Below are 25,547 nucleotides of genomic sequence, written 5' to 3' on the forward strand. Positions count from 1 at the left end.
CCAGCTCTTTAATAACATTACGTGTATTTGCATTTAGGCTGAAAAACTGTGACCTTTATGTAATTTACATAATTTGTTTCATTTACATGTTATAATCGAATGAGGCCAACTTGAAAAGCGACTGAAAATCAATCAGCCAAGATCGATATCCTTGAATCTGCATCAGATTGAATACAAAAACTATCTCATACATGCTTATATGAGGGGCCAGATTTACGGTTATTTGATTGTAAGGTAATTCAGTGTCTAAATAAAGAATCAAATCAGAGAGACCAAAGGCATTTGGACAGGAGCAAGAGAGATTCAAGTTTAAACGGATCTTGGATCTCTCTGGCTGCAGATTTTGACAGATAAGTCCTCTAAACAGATTCAGAACTCACATTCTGTTCAATGGATTAGGCGTCAGATGTGAATTCACACGTAAAAATCTTTTAAACTAATGAACAAATGGCATAAATGCGCTTTAGAGTCCCTTTTATCCCAATCCTCCCATATTTGCATATGCGTAATTTGCTGGAGGAACGGATGTTAAATGTCCCTACCACTTTTTTTGCCAGGGTCGATATCCCCACCACTTTTTTTAAACATCTCGCAGCACAGATGTACCTAAAGCGAATGAAAGATATCCAGCTGATGTGCATTTGTGTTTAATAAGAGGTGATCTGGCTCTGGAGAGTGTTGTTTTTTAAATCATGCTGAGTGTCGATGTCGATGTTATCAAAGGCGGAGAGTTCGCTTTTGGCTTCACAGAGATGAGCGCGCCAATCTTATGCCGTTGCAGAGACTCTCTAATCGTTCCATTGAAATCACTAAACAAAGTGCACACAAACGTGTCCCTGCTCTTGACATACAATCATTAATGAATATCTTCGTTTTAATGAGGGAAAAAAAAAACTATACAAGGACAGATTAGAACCCGGAACCTCTGACACACTTAACAAACGTTCTACCACCAGACCATGGGAATCCAAATGCTAATTGCGGATCTATATGTGAGTAAGAATAAAACTATTTCATATCAGCATATTTCTATCAGTTATGCAAATGATCTGTCCTCTCAGCTACCACCGAACATCAAAATGATGTTGGTTTTAGAGTGAAAAAAGGTTCCAAGCGGAGTCTTACCAGCAGGGTTGTGTTCCGAGATGTTCTGAAGGCACTGCAGTTTAATGTCATACAGCAGGAGAACTTGTTCCTGAGCTGTTAAGCCTACATCAGGATCCAAATGCTGTCAAAAAAACAAGAGAAATTGATTGTCTAAGTGTTATCTTGGATTTGATTAGACCTCCAATCATGGAGTTCTCTTACGAGAGGTTCTCTCGTATTGCGTAGTTAGCTTACGCTACGGGAAAGCCTTTCTTTCTCGAGATACTGAAGCCAAAAATTATCCTTAATTTTTATAATCTTGTCAACGCAGTGCGGCAGCCTGCAGACCTAGGGCAAGCTAACTAGCGTGCCCATTGGCTGCCCTGCGGCAACTGCAGCAGCCTACCGCTGAGCCCTTGGCGTGACGTCACGACCAATGAGCGCGCTTGGCGCGCTTAATGCTTCACAGCCCGCGAAAAGGGGTGTGGCTTAGCGTATATAAACAGGGCTCGGAGGCTGCTTCTCTGATTTCTGTCTTTTCAGCGAAGCTCTTCGCATCGCTGCTCTCTGAGGAAGCCGCCGTCGAAACAAGCGACCAGCACGCCGAGGATCTCAGCCTGAGGACGCCGGCCGCCTTCGCCGCCTTCAGCTTTCCCTGCCTGCTTCGCTATCCGGCGATCATATCCTTTACTGCTCTGTTTTGTATGTGTTTGTGTGTTCGCCCCGCGACACACTTTTGCATCTAAAAGAGCGCGAGGCGTTGTTGCAAATGCCTCGCTCATCCTGTGGCTCGTGCAGAGCCCCGCTCAGCGATGGAGACCGCCACGTGGTTTGCGCTCTCTGCCTGGGCTTCGACCACGCAGCCCGCGCCCTCTCCTCGGGCGGCTGCGAACAGTGTGAGGACTTGCCGATGTCGACCCTGCGGGCTCGACTCGCCATGTTTGACGATCCTCCACCTTCCCCGGCTGCCTCTTCAGGGCCGCGTAAGAAGAAACGCCGCTCTCAAAGGCCTCCAGAGCCGGTGGTTATAGCTGAGCGCTCGCCGGAGCCCCTCCCGCGAGCCTCGCTTTCTCCTTCTCCCCCGCCCTTCACCGACGCGCAGCGGCCGGCTACTGCCCGCACTGCCGTCGCCTCAGGGGATGAAGCAGATGACGCCGCTGACAGCTGCTCTCTGCTTGCTTCGGACAGCGAGGAGTGGTCGGGCTCTCACCGCTCCGCCTCCTCGACTCCTGAGTCTGGCAGGTCCCGCTCCAGTGTCGACGCGGAGCTTCCGCCTCCTCACCAAAGCGGTCGACCGACTGGGGTTGGACTGGTCCCCACCCAAGGAGCCCGCGCCTAACCGACTCGACGGGTGTTTTCTGCCTAGCCGCCGCCAAGCGCCAGCCTCTAGGTCAGCACCCTTCCTGCCTGAGCTCCACCAGGAGCTGTCGAAGTCGTGGAACGCGCCCTTCTCCGCTAGACTCCGCTCGTCTGTCTCCTCGGCTCTCTCCCAGGTGGACGGGGCCGCCGAGAAAGGCTATACCGGCATCCCTTCCGTTGAGGAAGCGGTGGCAACGCACCTTTGCCCGCCGTCTGCTAGATGGCGCTCAAAGTCTGCCCTGCCGTCTAAAGCCTGCAGGACCACATCAGCTCTCGCCGGCCGCGCATTCGCCGCCTCCGGCCAAGCTGCTTCTGCCCTGCACTCGATGGCTGTTCTTCAGATCCTGCAAGCCGACCTCCTCCGCGAATTGGACGAGAAGGGCTCGGATCATACAGCCTTAACAGATCTGCGCAGCGCGACGGACCTTTCGCTCCGTGCTACTAAGACCGCTGCACAAGCCATCGGCAGATCTATGGCCGCGCTCACCGTCATCGACAGACACTTATGGTTGACGCTGGCGGATATGAGTGAGTCAGAACGCGCTGTCTTCCTCAACGCCCCGCTCTCGCCCACCGGCCTCTTCGGCCCTGCGGTCAGCGGGATTGTGGACCGCTTCTCTGAAGTGCAGAAGGCGTCGCAGGCTATGAATCTCTTCCTGCCTCGCCGCTCGAGCCCAGCCGCAGGCCGCTCTCAAGCTCAGCCTCCTGCGCGCAGCTCCACACAGCGCTCGTCTCGGCCACCAACCACTTCGCAGCGACGCCAGGGCGGCCGCCCTAGGTCGCGCTCGACCAGCCGTCACAGACCGCCGCCCCCCCGGGGTCCGCGTCCCAAGATAACGCTGAAGTCTGAGCCCGCGAAGTCCTCCTAGCACCCGCAGGGAGGAAGAGATGGCTGAGTCCCGCTGCGGCCGGACCGCCATCAAAACGCCCAGCTCTGTCAGTCCCCTCAGTGCAGGCTACTGCAGCAGCTTACACCGCAGCCAACGAGCCAGTAATACCACTCGCTCGCCTGCACACAAACGCCGTTTTTACGGCGGCCCAAATAAATCTCAGAAAGAGTGTAAATTCGGGCTTTCCGGCTCCGGCCGAAGGTGTTGTAAGTGTAGAAAATGTGCCCACTCCCACGTGCTCACTGCTTCACACAAACACGATCCCCATGGTAACGTGTTCAGAGCGCTCTCTCATAAAGCGGTCACACGCCGCTCGAGTAATAAGTGTAGTAAATGTGCCCACAACTCTGTGCTCACATCTACCTGTAACTCGCTCTGCCACTTGGTTACCCCGGGCAACAGCGGCTCAAGCCGAGGGTGTTATAAGTGTAGAAAATGTGCCCACTCCCATGTGCTCACTGCTTCACACAAACAGGGTCCCCATGGTAACGCGTACAGAGCGCTCTCTCATAAAGCGGTCGCAAGCCGCTCGAGTATTAAATGTAGGAAATGTGCCCACAACCTTGTGCTCACACCTACCCGCTGCTCGCTCTGCCAGCCAGTTACCTTGGGTCACGGATCCTCTAAAGCTCCCAAACACTGGCCGTGTCATAAGTGTAAACCCTGCGCCCGCTCACGAGCACGCGCACTCACTTGTAGACATGATAATCCCCACGCCTCTCTCGCGCCTGGGTTGTTTGACAGCAAATCACGCTCCATCCGATGGGACCGAGCTACTGAACGCTGTACAGTCGGCCAATACTGTTTACCAGCCCCCGTGTTCGAGCACCAGCGGCGCGCGCGCCGCGCCTTTCTCTCTGATACAGGCTCCCCATCCCGCGCAGCGCGGCGATCTGAGCCCAGAGACCATTCGACCCCTAGCTATGCATGCGGAAGCATGGGAAGCGATTCAGGGCGCGTCAGAATGGGTGCTGAAAACTATAAAACACGGCTATTCGCTTCAATTCGCTCGTCGCCCTCCGCGCTATACAGCACAGACGGAGACGAGAGTGAGTTCAGAAGCGGCGCACTTGCTTCAAGCAGAAATAGCGAAGCTGCTGCGCAAAGGGGCTATAGAACAGGTTCATCCTTCTTTGAGCGAGTCGGGCTTTTACAGCCGCTACTTCCTCGTGCCCAAGAAGGACGGAGCGTTCAGACCTATTTTAGATCTGAGACATCTGAACAAAGCCCTCATGAGACGGCCGTTCAAGATGATCACAACCAGAAAAATCCTCGCGCAGATTCGCCCAGGAGACTGGTTTATCTCTCTCGATCTAAAAGACGCATACTTTCAGATCCAGATAACTCCCCGTCACAGGCCATTCTTGAGATTCGCCTTCGAGGGTCGAGTATATCAGTACACAGTCCTGCCGTTCGGCCTGTCTTTGGCACCCCGTACATTTACGAAATGCATGGACACGGCCCTCGCTCCCCTGAGGAAACAGGGAATGCGAATACTGAATTATCTGGACGATTGGCTTATTCTAGCGCAGTCAGAGACGGAACTTGTGTCTCACAGAACAGCGCTTCTCAGCCATCTGGAGGAGCTGGGTCTCTCGGTCAACTGGACCAAGAGCTCGCTATCACCCCGTCAGTCAATTTCCTTTCTTGGAATAGAACTGGACTCGGTGGCTATGACGGCCAGACTGTCGGAGCAGCGCGCGCGCCGCATCCGCCTTCTCGCCGCATCCCTCCAAATAGGCAGCCGGGTTCCGCTGAGGACATTCCAGCGTATCCTGGGGCATATGGCCTCAGCTGCAGCAGTGCTCCAGCTGGGTTTACTGCGCATGCGCCCGCTCCAACGCTGGCTGAAAATGCGCGTGCCCCACCAAGCCTGGGCGGCCGGCGGCTTGCGAGTCAGAGTGAATCAGGGATGCATTTCAGCCCTGCAGCCCTGGCTGGCAGCCGAATGGTATCACACAGGAGTGACTATGGGAGTGATTTCACACCGGAAAGTTGTCTCGACAGACGCTTCCAACCTAGGTTGGGGAGCGCTCTTCGAAGGCAGACCGGTCTATGGCCGCTGGTCAGACCAGGAGAATCTCCTACACATAAACTGTCTAGAGATGCTCGCGGTCGAGAAAGCGCTCAAACACTTCCTCCCATTCCTCCACGGTCACCATGTTCTAGTCCGTACGGACAATACATCGGTAGTGGCCTACGTGAATCACCAGGGCGGTGTCAGATCAAAGATGCTCTGCACCCTGGCGGAACGCCTCCTCGTGTGGGCTCAGCACTCTCTGCGCTCGCTGAGAGCCGCGCATGTGCCTGGCCACCTGAACGAGGGCCCCGACAGACTGTCCAGGGACAACGTTCCCCCTGGGGAGTGGTCTCTACACCCCCAAACAGTCCAGTCACTGTGGCGACGGTTCGGCAGAGCGAAAGTCGACCTTTTTGCGTCAAAAGACAACGCTCACTGCCCAGAGTTCTTCTCGAAGAACGAGGACGCGCTGGCCCAGATCTGGCCCAGCGGCCCGTTGTACGCTTTTCCCCCGGTCTCTCTGCTGCCTCAGGTCATCGAGAGAATCAGGGAAGCGCGCCACTCAGTGCTCCTCATAGCCCCATGCTGGGAGAACCAAGCTTGGTTCCCGGATCTAATACAGCTGGCAGACTCAGCCCCCTGGCCGATACCGGTGAGGAGAGACCTCCTCTCTCAAGCACGCGGATCGATATGGCATCCCCATCCAGAGCGCTGGTCTCTGCATGCGTGGAGCCTCAACGATTACACGCTAATCTGCCAGACGGGGTCATGAACACGATCATACAATCTAGAGCCCCCTCTACGAGGCGGCTCTACATGTCGAAATGGTCAGTGTTTAACACATGGTGCACTGCTAAGGGGCTCGATCCACAGACATGTGGGGTATCGCGAGTACTGTGTTTCCTTCAAGAGCTACTGGACGCGGGCAGGTCCCCCTCCACGCTCAAAGTCTATGTTGCGGCCATTTCAGCGCTCTCGGTTTCTGAGCAGGGCCGCGTATTAGGAAGGAACGAGCTCGTCATCCGCTTCCTTAGGGGAGCCAGGAGGATGAACCCCCCGCGACCCCCCTCGGTTCCTATGTGGGATCTCTCTCTGGTCTTGGAGGCCCTGAGAGCGCATCCCTTCGAACCCTTGGAAACTGTGGATATGAAATACCTCACGCTCAAAACCGTTTTTCTGATAGCACTGTCGTCAGTCAAACGAGTGGGAGACCTTCACGCGTTATCTGTTAACGCCGCGTGCCTCGAGTTCGGACCTAATGACTCCAAAGTCATTCTCAGACCGAGGCATGGGTACGTTCCAAAAATTTTGGGCACTCCCTTCAGAGCACAGGTCATTTCCCTCTCAGCCCTGCCGACGCACGGCAGCGAGGCCGATAGTAATCTCCTCTGCCCGGTCAGGGCGTTGAGAAACTACATTTCACGGTCCGCCGCTTTCAGGCGCTCGGATCAGCTCTTTGTTTCGTTTGGTGGGCGCACCAAGGGTCTCGCCGCCTCGAAACACAGCCTGTCCAGATGGATAGTGGACGCTATTGCTGCTGCTTATGCGTCTAAAGACCTGCAGTGCCCATTGGGCGTTCGAGCTCATTCCACTAGAGGCATGGCCTCGTCGTGGGCATGGTCCAGCGGGATTCCCATTCATGACATTTGTGCAGCGGCAGGCTGGGCCTCCCCCTCCACGTTTGTTAGGTTTTACAACCTGGATGTTCCCGCCTTGCAGGCGAAAGTCTTATCAGTCTAAGTCTCGCGTATGCCAGCCCACTATCTGTGCGCGGGCTACGTTGTGTGATTTAGCTCTACTGGTTGAGCTGCACTATACAGGGAATTGGCAGTTAGGACCGGCCGTGCCGCTCCTAACCCCCTAGTGTGTGCTTATGTACGGCGCTAGCCCTCTTCGGGCTGCCCGGCTCTCCGCTATCACGTTCCCCGGGCTCTCCCTGGGACTCATTCAGTGGATGCTGGGCGCGCACGGCGTTGACAAGGGCGTTCCCGTAGCGTAAGCTAACTACGCAATACGAGAGAACCTCTCGTAAGAGAACGTTTCGGTTACTCACGTAACCTCTGTTCTCTCTAGAAGAGGGAACGAGTATTGCGTAGCCCGCCGTGCTCGCGCCACGAGCTCATTTCGCTTCATGCGACAGAAACCAGAGAAGCAGCCTCCGAGCCCTGTTTATATACGCTAAGCCACACCCCTTTTCGCTGGCTGTGACGCATTAAGCGCGCCAAGCGCGCTCATTGGTCGTGACGTCACGCCAAGGGCTCAGCGGTAGGCTGCTGCAGTTGCCGCAGGGCAGCCAATGGGCACGCTAGTTAGCTTGCCCTAGGTCTGCAGGCTGCCGCACTGCGTTGACAAGATTATAAAAATTAAGGATAATTTTTGGCTTCAGTATCTCGAGAAAGAAAGGCTTTCCCGTAGCGTAAGCTAACTACGCAATACTCGTTCCCTCTTCTAGAGAGAACAGAGGTTACGTGAGTAACCGAAACGTTTTAAAGCCACCAACAGACCTTTGAGCTTTACACATAAATGCAAAACGTCATGTAAAGCATCAGAAGGCATTTGCATGCTTGTTTGCTTGCAGTTACAATATAAATCTGTTTTCATCTGTCAAGAAAAACAACTAAATCCAACAATTCACTCCTAAAATTTCTGTAATGTTGCATACAATGTCATATTTCCAGATAAATCCATTCACATCATCTGACTTTGCATATATGACTTCACAATGTTTGTAAGGCAACGACCTAAAATGATTTATTCTGTAAAATTAAAATTAACTGGTTCATTTAAGTTAAAGAAATTAACCGAATTACATAATATAGATTACATAGTTAAAATTCATTTTAAGGGTTAAATTAGATGGAAAGGTAACAATTAAAGATTCAAACTTTAACAATAAACACGATAAGAAGAAAAACATTTAGATCTAAGATATTATGTTCAACGTTAAAATAAGCTTTGCTTTAAATTCAAATAAATCATGAAGGTGATGATGTGAGATACGGGTGTATAAAAGCAACACGCTGTTTGTTCATCTTACCTGTGCTTCGACTGAAGTACCAAGCAAAACTTGGACAAATATCCACAGTACTATAATCCACATTATGAAATGCTTCACAGCGTTTCAAATACTTATATAAATTGACTGTTTCCTCAGATGATGTGTTCAGTGGTTTCTCTGTGCACAAAGCTCAATGTGCGCCGATCCTGCATTTGCAGTGATTATACCCAGCTCCATATTTGCACTGGAGAATGAACTCAGCATCTGCTGAAAGCGAAGTGAACTGAATACCACCACCCACAGCAGAAATACTCCTTCAGAAAAACAAGAGAGGATGCACCTCTGCGCAACCACTGGTGGGGTTGAAACGACAGTAAATGTTCAATTTTTTTACAGAATCACAACTGCCTGCAGCAGTTTTTTCCTCCTATTTATTTAGCCTATCTTGAATTCCACCAAAAAACCTTAGCCTACTAAATAACTGAACAGATGAATAGATATTTGTAGAAAAATTAAGTTATTAGGAATAGGCTAATATTAATATTACAAATAAATAATGTAAATAGTACAACTATAGGCCTGCGTTTAACGCTAAATACGCTGAACGTTGTGAAAGTTGTGTTCGTTGACGTTAGTAGTACTACTACTTAAGGTTCGTTATCACGCTGCACACCAACAGACATAGGCTATAAGTAGATATTTATTCATTTTTGTAAGTCAGCCTGCGCAAATAGACGACTGCAAACAGAACGTTCGCTAGGAAGTTACCAATAACAACAATAGTCGCTGGAGCCCTTTAGAATTATTTAGAATTCGTTTAGAATTATTATTGCACGCTACACAGAAAAAAACACCAGCAGCTGTTTAGTCAGACATTAATCAGAGCAATTAACAGACACGTGCGAACATGAGACGCGTTTAGTAGGGTAAACTATATAAATTCCGTCAGGAAATGGACAAAACACAATTAGCCTACTTCAAATCGCTTTTTTATTATTATACATAAAAAATATATGAAAAAAAATCTGTATTGTTTTGTTTAAAACGACTTGGCGGCTAAATAAACAGTATAGCTACAAAAGGGCGCCAACAGACTATTTGAATTTCGCGATGCGAAGCGAGAAATTCCTGGCACTTAAATCTTTGAATAATATACAACCTGATGAATTACGCACGAACAGACGATCGTTCCGCATTAAAAATGACTTTTCCTCTCTTAATCAGTCGAAATCTTTCTTGAGAAAATAGGCTACTGCGTAAAGTTTTCTATTCCGCATCATTTGTTCCAATCTCTTACTCAGGCACTGGACATTTCAGATAACGGTGCGCAACGGCTTATTGATGCTTTTCAAAAAGCATCACCCGCAGAGTTCCCCAGCATGACGCTTTCATTAGATTTAGGAGACGGTTGATTCTGTTGAACGTGTAGGCAAGGGATGCATGCAGTGGAAGGAGAGAGTTAAAGCCACAGCTGTAGAAATGCGATTCTGCTGCGGGTGGATTGAAAAAGCCACCGTCGAAGTCACTAATGCGTTTTAGAGATTAATTTCAAAGCTTTTTACATAAGTCTTTGCCTTTTTGATTTTCATAGCCTTTTTATCTGTTTTAAGATTCCTGTCCTCTTCTTTATATTCACATAGCTCTGTCTATTTGGGATGAGCCATCCGTGTGGGTGTTTGTGAGCTATTTTCTGATGACTCTTCATTTTGGGGGGAAATACACAAGTAGCCTGTGTAAAATATTTTTAGACTAGACTATATGCTGCATTCAGCATCTCCTCTGTGTCTGTATAGGCCTACATCGGGGAGACAGAGACAAAATATGCAGCAATTTGAGGGCAATTTCATTTATGGGCCAATCATTTAACACTATAACCACCCTGTTTATCATGTCTCTAACAGACATCTTATCTTGATGAAACACGTTCAAATTCTCTACAAATCAGCAAGACGAGGCCTATATATTTATATAGTTGTATATAGACAATTTTTGATCATTTTTATAACTGTGAACTTGTGAATTCAACCTCACTTAGGCGATCCCAACAGGAAAAGAACGTTAGAACGTTGTCAGAACGTTAGCTAACGTTTTTGCAAGGTTCTCTCAAAGTTATGCATAAGAGTTCTTCCAGTAACATTTATAGAATATGATATATGGTCTTTAATATTGTTTCTAAAAAGTTAGCCAAAAACATAATTTATACATGGTTCGTGGAATGTTTTTCTGAAACGTGTTAGTTAATTTAACGTTTTGTTTTTTAAATGTATTTACTTGTTCCAGAATGTTCTGAAAACATTAAAACATTAAACATCAAAAGTAACGTTTCTATAATATTTGCAAAATGATGGAATGGAATTTACCCTTAAAGGTGCATTGCGCAAGTCTCTGAGTTTTTGCAGAACTAGGCTATGCCCCCTTCTGGCGACACGCGAAACTGCAACCAGAGTTGTGCACGCGGTTACGTGGAGTTTGCGTTGGGGTTTGGGATGAACTAGAAGCCGGTCTCATTGAATCCATCTTCTACTTTTGCCAGAGTCGCTTTAGTTGTCTTCGCTGATGTGGATAATTATGGCGAGCGGATAATGACTTTTCTAAGTCTACCCTGAAGAAGGCGAAGGAGCAGTCTACCCTTCCGTCGCCGTCAGTCCGTGTCTATTTTTGAATGGGATTGATAGAGACGTCAGACGACAGACCGGCGGCGACGACACGGCGGCGTCACAGTTGTAACGTATACCTTACGGCGACGTGGCGACGGCGTACGTGAGAAATGTATAAAAAAATCATAACGTCTGAACCAGGCACGTCGCCTAATAAGACGCCTGATACACACGTCGTCCCTCAGTACGTACGTCGCCTAATAAGACGCCTGATACACACGTCGTCCCTCAGTACGTCGCCTAATAAGACGCCTGATACACACGTCGTCCCTCAGTACGTCGCCTAATAAGACGCCTGATACACACGTCGTCCCAATCTAATGTTATTTTTCCGATGTTGATAACGAAAAGTGAATAGCATGAGTAAGATTGGATTTGCAATAGGCTATATCGGGAGACATGATTTTTGTTTTGTTTTGTAAGCTTTTCTTTAAAGTGAATTTTTGTTTAATATTAAAGCCTCTTTATTTTAAATTTGTCATCACCCAATTGCTTGGATTTAATAAAAAAAGAAGCGAATAGCCTATTCCATAAACAGGCTCTAACTTGTTGGTCTTTCTACAGCAGTGTTTCAATAAATGGTCTATCTTAGACAGAAAAGTTAACAACAAAGTAATAAAAATCTTTTATTTGCAAAATCTATCCCTGCCTCCAGATACAAATGGTCCCCCTTGTATGAAAATATTAATTGGAATAGAGCATGGAGTAACCCACATACATTTTTAATTACAAACAAATTAAAAGAAATATAATTTATTACCCCTGTAACAAGATTATCTCTAAATTTATAGCCTACCGTAGACGAAAAATGCAGCTTTTGCTTTATGGAAACGGAAACGTTAGACCATTTATTCTATAATTGCTCACATATCTCTTCTCTGTGAAATGATATAGCCTACAATGTTTCATTAATGGCAACATAAGAATAGGACAGAGGCCGCACTATGCATAGACGTTTTTTATTCGTTGCACAAACGCGTTTCGGCGTGTGCCTTCTTCACTGAAGAAGGCACACGCCGAAACGCGTTTGTGCAACGAATAAAAAACGTCTATGCATAGTGCGGCCTCTGTCCTATTCTTATGTAGGCTATTATATTTTTAGGCCAGCACTCTAAAAAGTGTATTATCAAAAATTGAGTGAAGCCTGCTCCTATCCTCATTAATCATTAATGGCAACAACAATGTTTCAACAACTTGGCTCAAACATAGCCTACATTTATCTAATTTTGATATCTTCTTTTACTTTTCTGACTCAAATTTCTCTGTACAATATATAGTCGACTTAATCATTTTGCTTGGAAAATTCTTTATTCTTAAATCGAAGTTTATGAAAAACTACGGTGACGCATTGCTGCCACATAGGCTACATATAATTTTTTCCACTCAATTATGTCGTAATAACGAGATCTTATGTCGTTTTGACGACATATTTTTCTCGCAATAACGAGATCTTATGTCGTTTTGACGACATATTTTTCTCGCAATAACGAGATCTTATTTCATTAAAACGACACATTTTGTAGTCATGAAATATGCCTTTATCCACATAAAATTGATAGCCAATCATAACCTTATTAATAGCAGATGAGCCCAGAATGCGAACATTGTGTTTAATTCAGACAATTAAACCAAAAAATAGGTTTAATTGCATATTAGGCTAAGCATAAAGAAACAGCTTAATGTGGCTTAATAGGCTACTTCAGTGATAAAGATCAAATGCTGTACACACCTTATTAATAAACCATATCCTACAGAAAAGCAGATGAGCCCAGAATATGAACGCAATGCATTTAATTATACGTTAAGCGTTTTCCGATAGAAACCCTTTATTATAAGGAAAATAAAGGTGGCTCTTAACGTCTCTTTCTATGGGAGGATGGCATTGCGGTGCACAGCAAATCCTTTAAATGGTATTCAATGCAAAACAAAAATGAAAAAGTCTGGCATGGCCGCTCGCTCTAACGTTAACCTAGATAAATGTTCGCTATTATTAAGCGCATATCCGAGTGTTTGTGCGGAGTGTGGAGCGCGCACTGCATGGCACACATGGACGCGCCGGTGCCATCACTCGCATTTTCCTATCAACAGTGGAAACAACTTAAATACTCCATTTCTGGTCATACAGAAAAGAATAATACATCAGTCGCAACTTTATTTGTGTAAACTCTCAACAACAAGAAAACGTTGTGCTTTTGTAAAATAAAAGAAAACGAACGCGCTTTCATGATCTCTGTGAATTGGAGCGCATCTAAAAAATGAACCGAAAACAGTTAGCCTCACAGACATGAGAAATATCACTATCTATATAAAGTTTATAAATAAAATAAAAATGTCCACCAACGAAAAAAAATCCAATCGAAAGCAAATACGGTAGGCTACCATCTGATTATGTGATCCTGTCCGTATGAAAGGCGCATTCATTAGCCTACTTTTGCCGGTGCTTTGCGGCAAGTTTTATGCGCTTGAGCGCGGAATAGCCATATACACCCAGGATTGAATATAAACGTGCGATTAGTCCTAATTGCTTAAATAAATTACTACTAGTCTAGAAAAATCCTTTAGTCTATGGCAACTCTAATCAATAGCCTACATTTAATATTTGACATTATTTAATTAGTAATTTTATCCAGCTCTTTACATTAAATTAGTTGAGTTAGCATAATTAGTTCATGAACAAATAAAATAATAAAATAAAGTTTAAATAATAGCCTACCGGTAACATTTCTATATAGCATTGCTTATTCCACCACACAAAGGACTGTTTATAAGGTGACTGTCCGTTATACATGTGAAGATTGTATATGGCTGTATCTTGAAGATTTTTGTATTGTAGGCCTATCTTCTGTTATAAAGATGAAGATTGACATTTCGTTAATTAAACAAAATAAGAACACAATGTTGTAAAAAATAAACAACTTAGGCTATGTTCTGTTAGATGTGTTTTGACTACTTTTTGTTTAATTATCTCTAGGTAATGAAGATATAGCCTATTAACAAAAATAAATCTTAGGCTATATATAATTAATATATTATATAAAAAAACGTATAGGCCTATATAAATATATTTTTAAAAAGGGCCTCATTGATTCATTTTGCCTGATTGGGGGCTGTTACTATTTGCATAAGCTTTTTGAACGTAGAAGTGTGAAAAAGGATAGGCTGACAATTTTATGTGGATTATAAAGGCAAAAAAAAAGATGTCGTGACATCTCGTTATTACGAGAAAAATATGTCGTTTTAACGACATAAGATCACGTTATTACGAGAAAAGATGACGTTAAAACGACATAAGATCTCGTCATTAGGCTACAACATAATTGAGGGGAAACAATAATATGTATGTGGCAGCAGCTATGCGTCACCGTAGTACTGCTCTTGATGTAAAGTGTAACAATTATCGCCAGTTATCCTCTTGCGCCCTCTGTTGGCATTTGTACATAATATACATATGTTCATTGTTTATATATTTCTTCATGTATTTTAATAGTGTTGTTAAATAAAATAAAATAAAATAATTAATTACTTTTAATACCCTACTTTATTTGAACCAATTATATTGCCTCATTTGTAATTATGTATTTAAGTCATACTAAAGGCTATTGTTCACTTCAGATCTATCTTTATGACCAAAAAATATATAGCCTAAATAAATAGTCGACACTGACAGCCCTAGTCTTGAACATTTGACCATGAACCTACATTGTTTTGCATTTTGTGACTAAACGACTATTTCCCTGTCTTATATTTTTTCATTGTTGATTTCTTGAAAATAATAGGCTATTAAAATACTTTCTTGTCACCTTCTCCTGTAAACAATATCGTGAATAGTTTAATTTTGTGTATTTGCCTATTATGGTCAACTGTGTAAATTAAAATTATTACCACCTTCAAAAGTAAAAACTCAGACTGACACATTCCAGAATATTATGTTTATAGATTACAATTAATGAATTTATCTGTTCAACTTTAAAGTTGTTGTTAATAATTGTGCAAAAAGTTGTGACTTTGATGGTGTATAATTTGCATAGCCCTCATATCCAGTAGAAAGTGAGTGAATTATAAAAAAAAAAAAAAAAAAAAAAACTATGTTCGTAAACCATTCAGAGATGACATTAATGACATACACAACTTTGTATACAATACAAAATTTGTATCAATGATATTTTCAATGTCATCAGAATACAAGAAAAGAATGATTGATTAGAAAGATAACAAAGGAAAGATAAGAAAAGCTAGGGGGGAAATAGATATTATTTTATTGTGATGCGACGTTGGAGTCATGCTGTGGTGAGACGTTGGTGTTACGCGTCTGTGATGCGACGTGCTGTGGTGAGACGTTGGAGTCACGCGTCAGTGGTGCGACGTGCTGTGATGCGACGTTGGAGTCACGCGTTGGTTTCACCCGTCTGTGGTGCGGCGTACCCCTTCTGTCACGTAAAAGTACACGACTGTAGACTTCGGTAAGTTATCCGTGGCATTATCCACTCGCCATAGATAATGGCGGCGAATACACAAACCTGCCAGACATATGGTGCGTTCAAGTCATCTCGTATAGATCGTATTTACGAGTTGAACGCACTTGAACGCCACCACAATGTCGTAAATACCAGTGGGGAGCTCGGGATTTTCTCTAAGCTCCGATCTTTACGAGTTGGGGGCGTGTCAGTGTTTAACATGGCGGAATACACAATACGTAAAGGTATTTAGCTGTGATATTGTCAGGCTTTTCTATTTACAGCGCAGTTAGCTATTCGCCAACACAGAATATGATTGTATTATAATATAACAATGCAACATGTAACGATGAGCTGGCAGTGGCTTCATAAATTAATAAAAAACATAAAAATACGAAGTACACCTGATGCACATTTCTTTGTTCTTCATTTTCTAGAACAAGAGTTTAAAAACCTTACTGTATTTTTGTGTAATTAATTAAGAGAAAGTAGTCCTCCATCTTGCTCCGACGAAAGTGACTTGAACGCACATGCCTATAAGCACGACTTCCCACCTCGTACGTACGAACTTCCCAGGAGGACTTGAACGCACCAATAGCCAGGTGAGCGTGAACGCGCATGACGTCACGCCCAGTCGATTCCGTCCCGAATCCCTCTTATTTACTGTACAGGATTATAGAGGCAATCGCAGAGATCATAGAAGGGCTCATTCAGCCCATCAGGCAATTGTTTAAGCATGTATGGGTTAGAAAAACGGGTATTTTTAACATGAAAAGTTGCTTAATGCACCTTTAACGTTCGTATAGCAAGAAAGAGAAAAACAAACATTTTTCAGACATTTAAAAACTGGATGTCATAGAACATTCAGAAATAAAACTTTAATAACTTAACGGGGAAATTAGCGAAATGTTCTTAGAACATATTTTTGTTAGCTGGCATCCTATTCTATTCTATAAGAAAAACAAGATATTTAAAGTCCCCGTGAACCGGAAGTTGCAAACGACTTTTCTCCAGTGTTATGACGTATTTCCCAGTGAAACGGAATAGAGAGCCTAAGTCCCTCCCCTTCCGGTCGACCACCATGGGACCTTATTTCGGAAAAATATTGTATGGTAGTCAATGGCGAGAGACAACAAATATTTTGATCTCGTTTGAATTGTGCCCTGATTTACACATATGATGTTTGTCAATTTAAAAGATACATTTTAAAGTCAAGAAAGTCGCAGCTTGATGTAAAACTGCTGAGGTATAAGACTGTGAAAATACGTAATTACAAAGACTACAAACCCAGAAGGCGCACATGCGACGTCATACCTTTTCTCTCAATGAATGAAGCTAACTTTACTGAAGCTAACGTCTGTCATTTTATTCTATAGTCTTACATTATAATCGTAACGTTACGCCGTCATGCCTGAGTGTTTTGAGCCAGAATACACACATACGAGCAACGGATCTTGTGACGTACATAGTGCGAGACGAGAGATGTAGTTCATTGAGCGATTTTTTCATAAAACTAAACGTTACTCTTCTGTTTTATGACAAACTGCGACTTTCTTGACTTTCATAATTACCTTTTAAATTGACAAACATCATATGTGTAGTTCAGGGCACAGTTCAGACGGAATAAAAAGATAAGTTATCTCTCGCCATTGACTTCCATACATATTTTTTCCGAAGTAAGGTCCCATGAGCCGGAAGCGGAGGGGCGGGACTTAGGCTCTCTATATTGAACAGAGGGCAGGGTTTTACTCTAGCGCTCCTCCTCTCCATCTCTGCTCATAGCAGACTAACGGTTTGAGGGGAGTGGTTAAGCGTTGCCCAAACCAATTCCTCAAACCTACGTCATCAGAGAAGGTCCTCCAATGCAGAGGGGAGGGGCATTTTCAGATTTTGATTAAAGATTACCATGGTAAAAAATTTTTTTTTTAAATATTTTCTTGCACGGATTAATTGTTCACCACAAGACTAGTAATATGCGCTAACAAAGTAAATAGGGTCAATTTTGATTTCATGGGGACTTTAAAACTACCCTCAGCAGAAATATTTCTATCCCTCATTCTATTATGTTCTCCTCTTTGATCTTGTCCTTCCTGTGCTTTCAAATTCAAATCTGTCTTGTAAGGACAACTCTGCCCTGAAGGATGCTCGATTTTTTGCAGAGTGTGAAGCCCACTTTCAAAATATGACATCTTCAAAAAGTTTCTCTCTCTTTCTGTCTCCCTCTTTTTCTGTCTCTATTTAAATCTTCTTTACTGTTGTACCCTTGTGCTGGGATTTTGCACCCTCCTCTGCATTCTGGGCTGCGCACCACATGTTGCCATTGTTTTATTTTAATCGTATTCATTTGGGTCGTCTATCCTTTTTAGATAAGTGCTGGCCCGCCGCATGTAAGTGACGCGTTATACTGCTGAAATGCGTCAGATTGCAGAGACACCATTAAATACAAAAATGAAAGACTTCATCAATTGCTTTCATTCTAAAATTACATAGGCTATTCTCTGGCCATATAAATGTGTGTTAAAGGTGCTCTAAGCGATGCTGGGTGACGTCACTTCTTGCTGACGTTCAAAGTATTGTCAAACAAAACGGAGGCTAGCTCGACCCTCCCTCCTCCTCCTCCTCACGTCCCCTCCCCCTCCCTTCTGTGCTTCCTAAAACAGTCATGAACCATTTAGAAAAAACAAACTGGATTTACCCACCTGAGCCACCTGAATGTCGGATTGGAAGCCCTTCTGTCGGCGGAGTTCTCACAACCTTTTGAACGCCTTTCCGATGTAAATTCGGGACTTCGCGCGTTCCTTCTCTTTTTCCCTCTTCTTTGTTATTTGTTTATCGGAACGTCGTCTCTTTGGTCGTGTGTCGGCCATATCAAAATTCTCAAGAATATACATTTTTAACGTTAGTCGTTGTCGTTGTCTAGGACATCTCTCCTCTAGCTAACTTCCCTCTTCATGCTTCTCTCTCCTCCACTCCCCACACCCCCCTTCGTGTGCACACGCACTAACCCCCCAACCCCCACCCCCAAATCATTCTTGTCGGTTATTGGCTGGAACACTGTTTGTTATGTTTCGTGGTCCAGGCTGGGCCAGTTTGTTTTTCTTGCCGTTTGTGGAGCCTGGGTTGTCTACAGAGACCGCGTTTTTTTACAGTGTGTTAGTGGATAGTGAGGAGATGTTTGCTGGATGTGACAAAAAAGTTTCGGCCTAAAAAACGCGTGACATCGCTTAGAACACCTTTAAGATAAAATGTTCTGTTAGGTTTGATTGAGATCCGGGGAATTTGGAGGCCAGGGCAACCCCTTGAACTCTTCATCGTGTTTCTCAAACCATTCCTGAACTTTGTGTGCAGGATGCATTATCCTGCTGAAATAGGCAACTTGACCATTGTCATGAAGGGGTGCACCTGGTCTGCAACAATGTTTTGGGTTTCTCAGCAGATGGGTTTGCCCATCACACTCCCTCCACTGGCTTGTTGTCGTTTCATTCTGGTGCCATTAATTCCACAGGTAAATGGTGTACATGTACGGTATGCAATGCTAAATGTTTCCATGCCAAAGGTGGTACTGTGAGCCAAAAAAGAGAAAGAGAGAGCGAGAGAAACCCTTCATACCCTTCAATGAGGCCCCACTGAAAAAGGAAACATGTGTGTGTTGATTAAATACTGTGCGGATGTCTGTGTGTGTGGGAACATATCCCTGCATGCAACAAGCTTTTCCTTCCACTAAACCAAGCGTGAGCATGGCGAATGTTGTGTAAGAATCCTTTCCACCATGAAAGCAAAAACCGAACAGAAATCTGTGATGTGAAATATCACTCATACGCAAATCGGAAAGCGTCAACAATGGAATATGTCAAGTGCATGATTTATTTTTAGCAATTATTCCTGAAATGGACGTGCATGACACGGTTCCTGAATATATTTTCCTCCTTCCGTGATCTTTAAAAAAGGGTTGTTATGGGAACCAGCAAAACTGTTCCTAAAGATATCAATCAAATTTATCACGTTGCTACTCTTTAAATAAGTGCTAGTCCAATACTTTCACATACACTGGAAATAATTACTGTTTCGCTCCATTATTTCAATGTTTATAGAAGGTCTATAATACTCTCTTTCTTCCTTTCTTTCTTTCACCTTCTCTACATACTTTGCTTCGCCATTTGTTTTTCCTTTCTTCCTCATTTTCTTTGTTTTTTTAAATATTATTTTTAATATAAAGTCAGCGAACCGGGGCTCGAACTCGTGTCTCCAAAGGCACAATAGCACTACATGTCAGCTCGATGCGCACAAGGCTATCTTCACTAGCAAAGCTAGCATCAGTTTTGTAAACATTAGAACCTCATTGTGTAAGAAACATGGGGGGAACGGAATCCGACGGCAAACATCCAGCTGTCTGAATCCGTTCAAGAATATACATTTTTAACGTTAGTCATTGTCTAGGACATCTCTCCATAGCTAACTTCCCTCTTCATGCTTCTCTCTCCTCCACTCCCCACTCTCCACTTCCCCCGCCCCCATGATGACAGATGTTGATGCAGTGTCTTAAAAGATGCTGATTTTATCCTGTGTGTGGATAGAGCTTAACCAAAATCGTTTTAAAGATTTACTTTTTGCCGTTTTTGCCTTTTATAATTATTGGACAATATGTAGACAGGAAGCGAAGTCGGAGAGAGAGAGAGAGAGAGTGAGAGAGAAAGTAATCTTTCTTTAATTTAACATTTTCTTGCCTTATTCAAAACACAAAAATATACATGTATATACACTCAAAAAAAAAAGAGGAAAAAAAAAAAAAAACATAAATAAATACATTATATCCACAGAAAATACCTCATACATTCATTTGTAAAATTCCATCTTCTGAATTACATAGAACATCATTCAGAGCCCACAATAAGATTGAAAGTATCAAGTATCTCCAACCATTTTCAAGGTCAAGGTAACTTTATTGTCCCCGAGGGGCAATTATTTGTACAGCCAGCAGATAAACACAAGGACACAACACACAGTAATACAGCAGAACATATAATTCACACAGTCTCTAAAACACAATAGTAAAGAAATACATTTAAAACAGTTCTGACAAATTGTTTAAAATCGAGATAGAAGTCGGGATAAGAGAACTTCTAAATCTATTGGACCTGCATCTGGGCATGGAGTACCTACGGCTTGAGGGAAGTAGCTTAAACTGGCAAAACAAGGGATGACTAGGGTCAGCAGCAAAATAGATTTTGTAATATGTAAACTCAACAGTAAGCTTAAAGTCATATTAACACCCCCATTCAGCTTCGCTTTTTTTGTTTGCCAGCTAACTTTGCTTGCTCATTTAAAAAAATATCTCTTTTCTATTTTGATACTTATATCTAGGCCCATAAAATCTTTTATTGTAAATTCATAATTCTGATTTTTACTCCATTCTTCCAACAATATAAACATTGGCTTTAATCTTTCACACTGCAAGAATAAATGATGCACATCTTCAGACTCAAAACCAAAGGACATTCATCCTTTACTGTAGGATCAATATGTGCCCTATGTCTGTTATTATTATCCGCCATTGAAGGTCACCAGTTCTCTTATCAATAGGACGTTTATAAAGTCCTCCAGCTACCTTTAGGGGATAAATCAAATCCCTCTATTTCTTGGCATTTAGAGTCTGAAACAGATTTTAATGATTCAAAATGCATCACTTTTACACAAGTATGATACAGTGCTCGCTTCCAGTATCACACACTGTAAAACCCAACAAGTTAACTCAACTCAAACCGATTGAGGAAACTGATTGCGGCAAACCATTTAAGTTTAAAAATAAATACATATGAGTATTGTGAACTTACTGTATATATTGATGACTCAATATATATAAGTTCACAATACTCATGTATTTATTTTTAAACTTAAATACATATGAGTATTGTGAACTTATATATATTGATGACTCAATATATTTAAGTTCACAATACTCATATGTATTTATTTTTAAACTTAAATGGTTTGCCGCAATCAGTTTCCTCAATCGGTTTGAGTTGAGTTAACTTGTTGGGTTTTTCAGTGCAGAACCAATTAAGTTTGGAGTTTTAAAACTCAATAACTTTCCTTCATCCTCCGGCCATGTCTCCACAGCTGCCCTTACTCCTAAATTTGGAAATTCAACCATCTTATTAATACACTGTTATTGTTTTCCCTCCTTCTTCAACAACTCTGTACAACTCCAACATTGATGGAATTGCAGATAAAAGTTCAGTCTCTATTTTCTCTGCGGTATACGGAGTGATTTAAAGCCAAGCTTTGCTGCAATATCCCTTGAAGACAACCAATCACTCTCACTCCAAAGATGAGAGACTTTTATAAACTGGGCTCTCACCACAGCAGCCTGCATTGAATGAGAGTTCAAGATTTTCCCAGATATTGCAGGATTGTAAAGAAGAGGTTCCTCTTTAATCCATGATCCCCTTCCAATTCGCTGTTCTCGGACAATTCTTAAGACGTTCCATGATTTTAATCCCGTCTAATAAGAAGGAGCTAATTCAACTAGTGCCACATCATTCAAATTCATTAAAAACAAAGTCCCAGTCGTCCTCCTCTCCTCAAGAGACCTCAAGCCACATCAGCCCAGCTGACATCTTTCCCATACAAAAGTCTCTGGGCAGCTTGTAGCCGAAAAGCAGCAATCTTACATGCTATGTCAATTAGACCTTGCCCTCCTTCATGAAGAGGCGGATAAGGTCTTAACAATGCTGACCTGTCCAAAAGAAGTCAGCAAGACATCTCTGAATGTCCTTAATGACAGTCATTTTATGCCACAACGATGAAGCAACAAGATTATTGACTATTAAGACCCTTCCCCTATAGGACGGCTGGGGAATTAGCCATTTCCAGTTAGATAACCGGAGACTTTTTCCAATAGTCCTTCCCAGTTTTTTTGTTTCTTGCATGTCTCAGAACCTAAAAACTCTCTTAAAAACTTGAATCCATCTTTTTTTCCATATTACATTATTAGGCAGCTGTGGGACATTTGACCTCTCTGAACCACACCATAATGCCTCACTTTTTGACCATTTTCGCTGAAACCTCCAGCTATTTTTAGCACATTCAACTTCATTGTACAATAAATTAACCCATGAAATGAAACCATCTCAAGCCTTAAGTAAATCAAACAAATAAGCTTGGTCCACGAACGTCATTATCATTATCTAAATCATTATCATTATACATTGCATAATCTATTATATATGATGAAAAGAAAAGAAATTATCTCTAATACATCGCCCCTTTACACAACATGATTGTTCTTTCATGATTAATACACTCATATAATTATTTAGTCTACTGGCAATACATTTTGAAAAATTTTTATAATCCATTCTTCAAACCATACAAATCACCTTTCTTCAGTAACAAGGCCAACACTACTCTATTAAAGCTCTTAGGTAAAGACCCAGTCTGTATTGAATTTGAACATGCCAGAAACATTCAGTTGGAAGACCATCTAGACCTTCTCTGATGCAAGATCCTTTACAGCTTTTGTCACTTCTTGGAAAGTAATTGAAAATCCATAACCTCCTGCTGCTCAGGCATCAACTTCTTAAGACATGAAAATAATTCTTCTTCGCATTCAGGATCTGTGACATTGGCTGTGTGTAAGTCAGAATAAAAATCAACATTTGATTAGAGTCATAGGTAATAACACCTTCATCATTTTTTTAAACCCACCATCACATTTCTTTTATTGGTCTTTCGTTTTAAATTGAAAAAGAATGTTGTGGGTCCACCAATGTCTTTATCAAGGGCAGCTTTCACTTTATCACGCAATAAAGAATTTAACTGAAACTTTTTCTCTGAAAGAGCCGTTTCCAAATGCAGTCCACTCCATTTTCTCCTCAATAGATCTAATTTTCCAAGTCCTGTATCCTGGTCTTTTATGTCCTTTTTGAATATGAAGAATATTGCTGACAGAAAACTCTAATTTGCACTTTTCCAATGTCCCATTGTTTTACATCATCAAAATTTCCTTTTCGCATTTGCCATGTTTCCCAAAACAATTTAAAATTCGCACAAAAAAACATTGTCTTGCAAAAGCTTATTATTACAATACCAATACTCCTTTTACTTTCATTTAAAATGACAAAATCCATTATCATTGGAATTATATTAACGTTACCCACTCTGTTTCTAGAATCACATGTAATATCAAATGCATCCAATCTAGCAGCATGAACTGTAACTATTGTTTAAGCAATGGATTTTTTTATTCTCCAAATATCTTCCAGATTTAAACTTTTAACCACATTGGATAAAACAAGTGCTGATTTATGGTGAAGTTCTTCAGCATTTCTATCTACACTGAAATTCAAAGTGCAATTCCAGTCTCCTGCCATTATTACATCTCTTGAATTAAGAGCTATTAAAACACGACCCGATTTCTCAAATAAAATCCGGGGACCGGATCAGGAAAAAACTGCAAGCCGGGACTCGAACTCGGTTCTCCAAAGGTACAATAGCACTACATGTCAGCTGGATGCCCACAAGGCTATCTGCACTAACAAAGCCAGCATCAGTTTTGTAAACTAGAACCTCATTGTGTAAGAAACATGGGGGGAACGGAATCCGACGGCAAACAATCCAGCTGTAGGAAAATATCAGCATTTTTATGAGACCTCTCACAAGTATGCACAATCTGCTTGATTTGAAGACTCGCCCAAGTGTTCACTGTCCATTTCCATAGCAACAAAACCACCAAAAAGCAGTTCCTTCATTCCTTACTGTAAACCTAGCGTAATGCTTATGTGAAACACACACCCAGTCACACCCTTTGAAAACATGCACAGGTATCATTACACATGGAAACTAAGAAATATACAGGAGGATCATTTTATTATGTGGCCATTTCACACATATATGTACATAATATGAAATTATATGCCTTGTGCAAACTTGTTCAAGAAATGGATCCACGTTGAGGATCTGTAACACCCTCTAAGTGTATTGCGCACAGAATTGTGGAATGTCCGGGAATAGAGCTATCATTTTCAGTGAAATGTGTAATTATCCTTCGTCAGAACTTGTCAAGGCCATCACCTGTTAAGAGAAGGGAGATTAATATATGTAAGAGTGTTTATTCATGCTGAAAGGAAGTGAGAGAGAAATAGAAATGGATTGCTAAAATGAGAGAAAGAACAAGAGAGGTTTTCCATCCAAGACCGAATTCACGGGCCAGTTTCCATCAGTGACTTTTCAGCTTAATGTCTTTTTTCTAAATGTCTGTCCTTGTCTCATGGCATGTTGGATGTCCTCTATGTATTTGTGAAGAAAAGAAACACCAAATTGTTTGACCATGAAGTACTTTTCATAGTTTCATCAATGTCCTTTTTGAAAAGATTTTTTTTTCACAAGCTTTTTTCAGTTGAATTTTCCTCAAAGCACTTCAGCTCGAATTATTTTCGTTCAAAACACGAATGAACGTTAAAACTGGCCTCAATTTAAGCCCAAAGTTAAGTCTTAAAGGGACTCCAAACTTAATTTTACTCCAATGACTATTCAATCATGGTTTACTCACCCTCATATCATTCAACATTAACCTGAAGTTCCACGGAAGAAAGTTAGTTGTGTGGTTTTGGCAGTGAGTAATGAATGTGAAAAAAGCCTTTAAGAAATCAGCCGTCATGGTGTTAACAGTTTTAAAGAAAAATGTTCTCTCATTATATTGAATAGTTTTGCAAGATTGATTTTAATCATTCAATTTGGAAATCAATGACAATCCAAAACAGCTTTTGAACAAGTCCATTGAACGTCCAATAGATGGCAGAATACACCAACACTTCGTAGCCTATTCTAGACCATAGCCTATGTCAAAACCAACAGTAAATGTTTATTTAATCTAAATTCTTACCCTCAAGGGGTTGCCCTTAGGCTATGACTTTTGTTGTAGTCCTTTAATTCAATTTATTTTGTTTTATATATATTTTTATTAAAATGTTATGATATTATTTGTTTATGGTTCGTTTTAATAGCCTATAATCTGTTAATTAAGAAAGAAAATATCGAAAAATATGTTACGTCATAAAGGGCGCGGAAATGGATTGAATACTA

The 25,547-nt window shown here is 42.4% G+C and overlaps 1 protein-coding gene across 1 annotated transcript in view; it reads right to left on the reverse strand.

The window, feature by feature from the left end:
* The window catches only part of pth2rb (parathyroid hormone 2 receptor b), a 48,232-nt gene extending 32,203 nt beyond the window's left edge, over positions 1 to 16,029 (reverse strand). Inside the window, exons 1-2 of the mRNA XM_081385546.1 lie at positions 15,924 to 16,029; positions 1,126 to 1,228 (exon numbers count right to left, since the gene is read on the reverse strand). The gene's annotated coding sequence lies outside the window, so the exon portion shown is untranslated. The remainder of the gene's footprint in view (positions 1 to 1,125; positions 1,229 to 15,923) is intronic.
* Between the last annotated feature and the right edge of the window lie 9,518 nt (positions 16,030 to 25,547).

Source organism: Scardinius erythrophthalmus (assembly GCF_964197995.2).
Source record: "Scardinius erythrophthalmus genome assembly, chromosome: 14".
NCBI lineage: Eukaryota > Metazoa > Chordata > Actinopteri > Cypriniformes > Leuciscidae > Scardinius > Scardinius erythrophthalmus.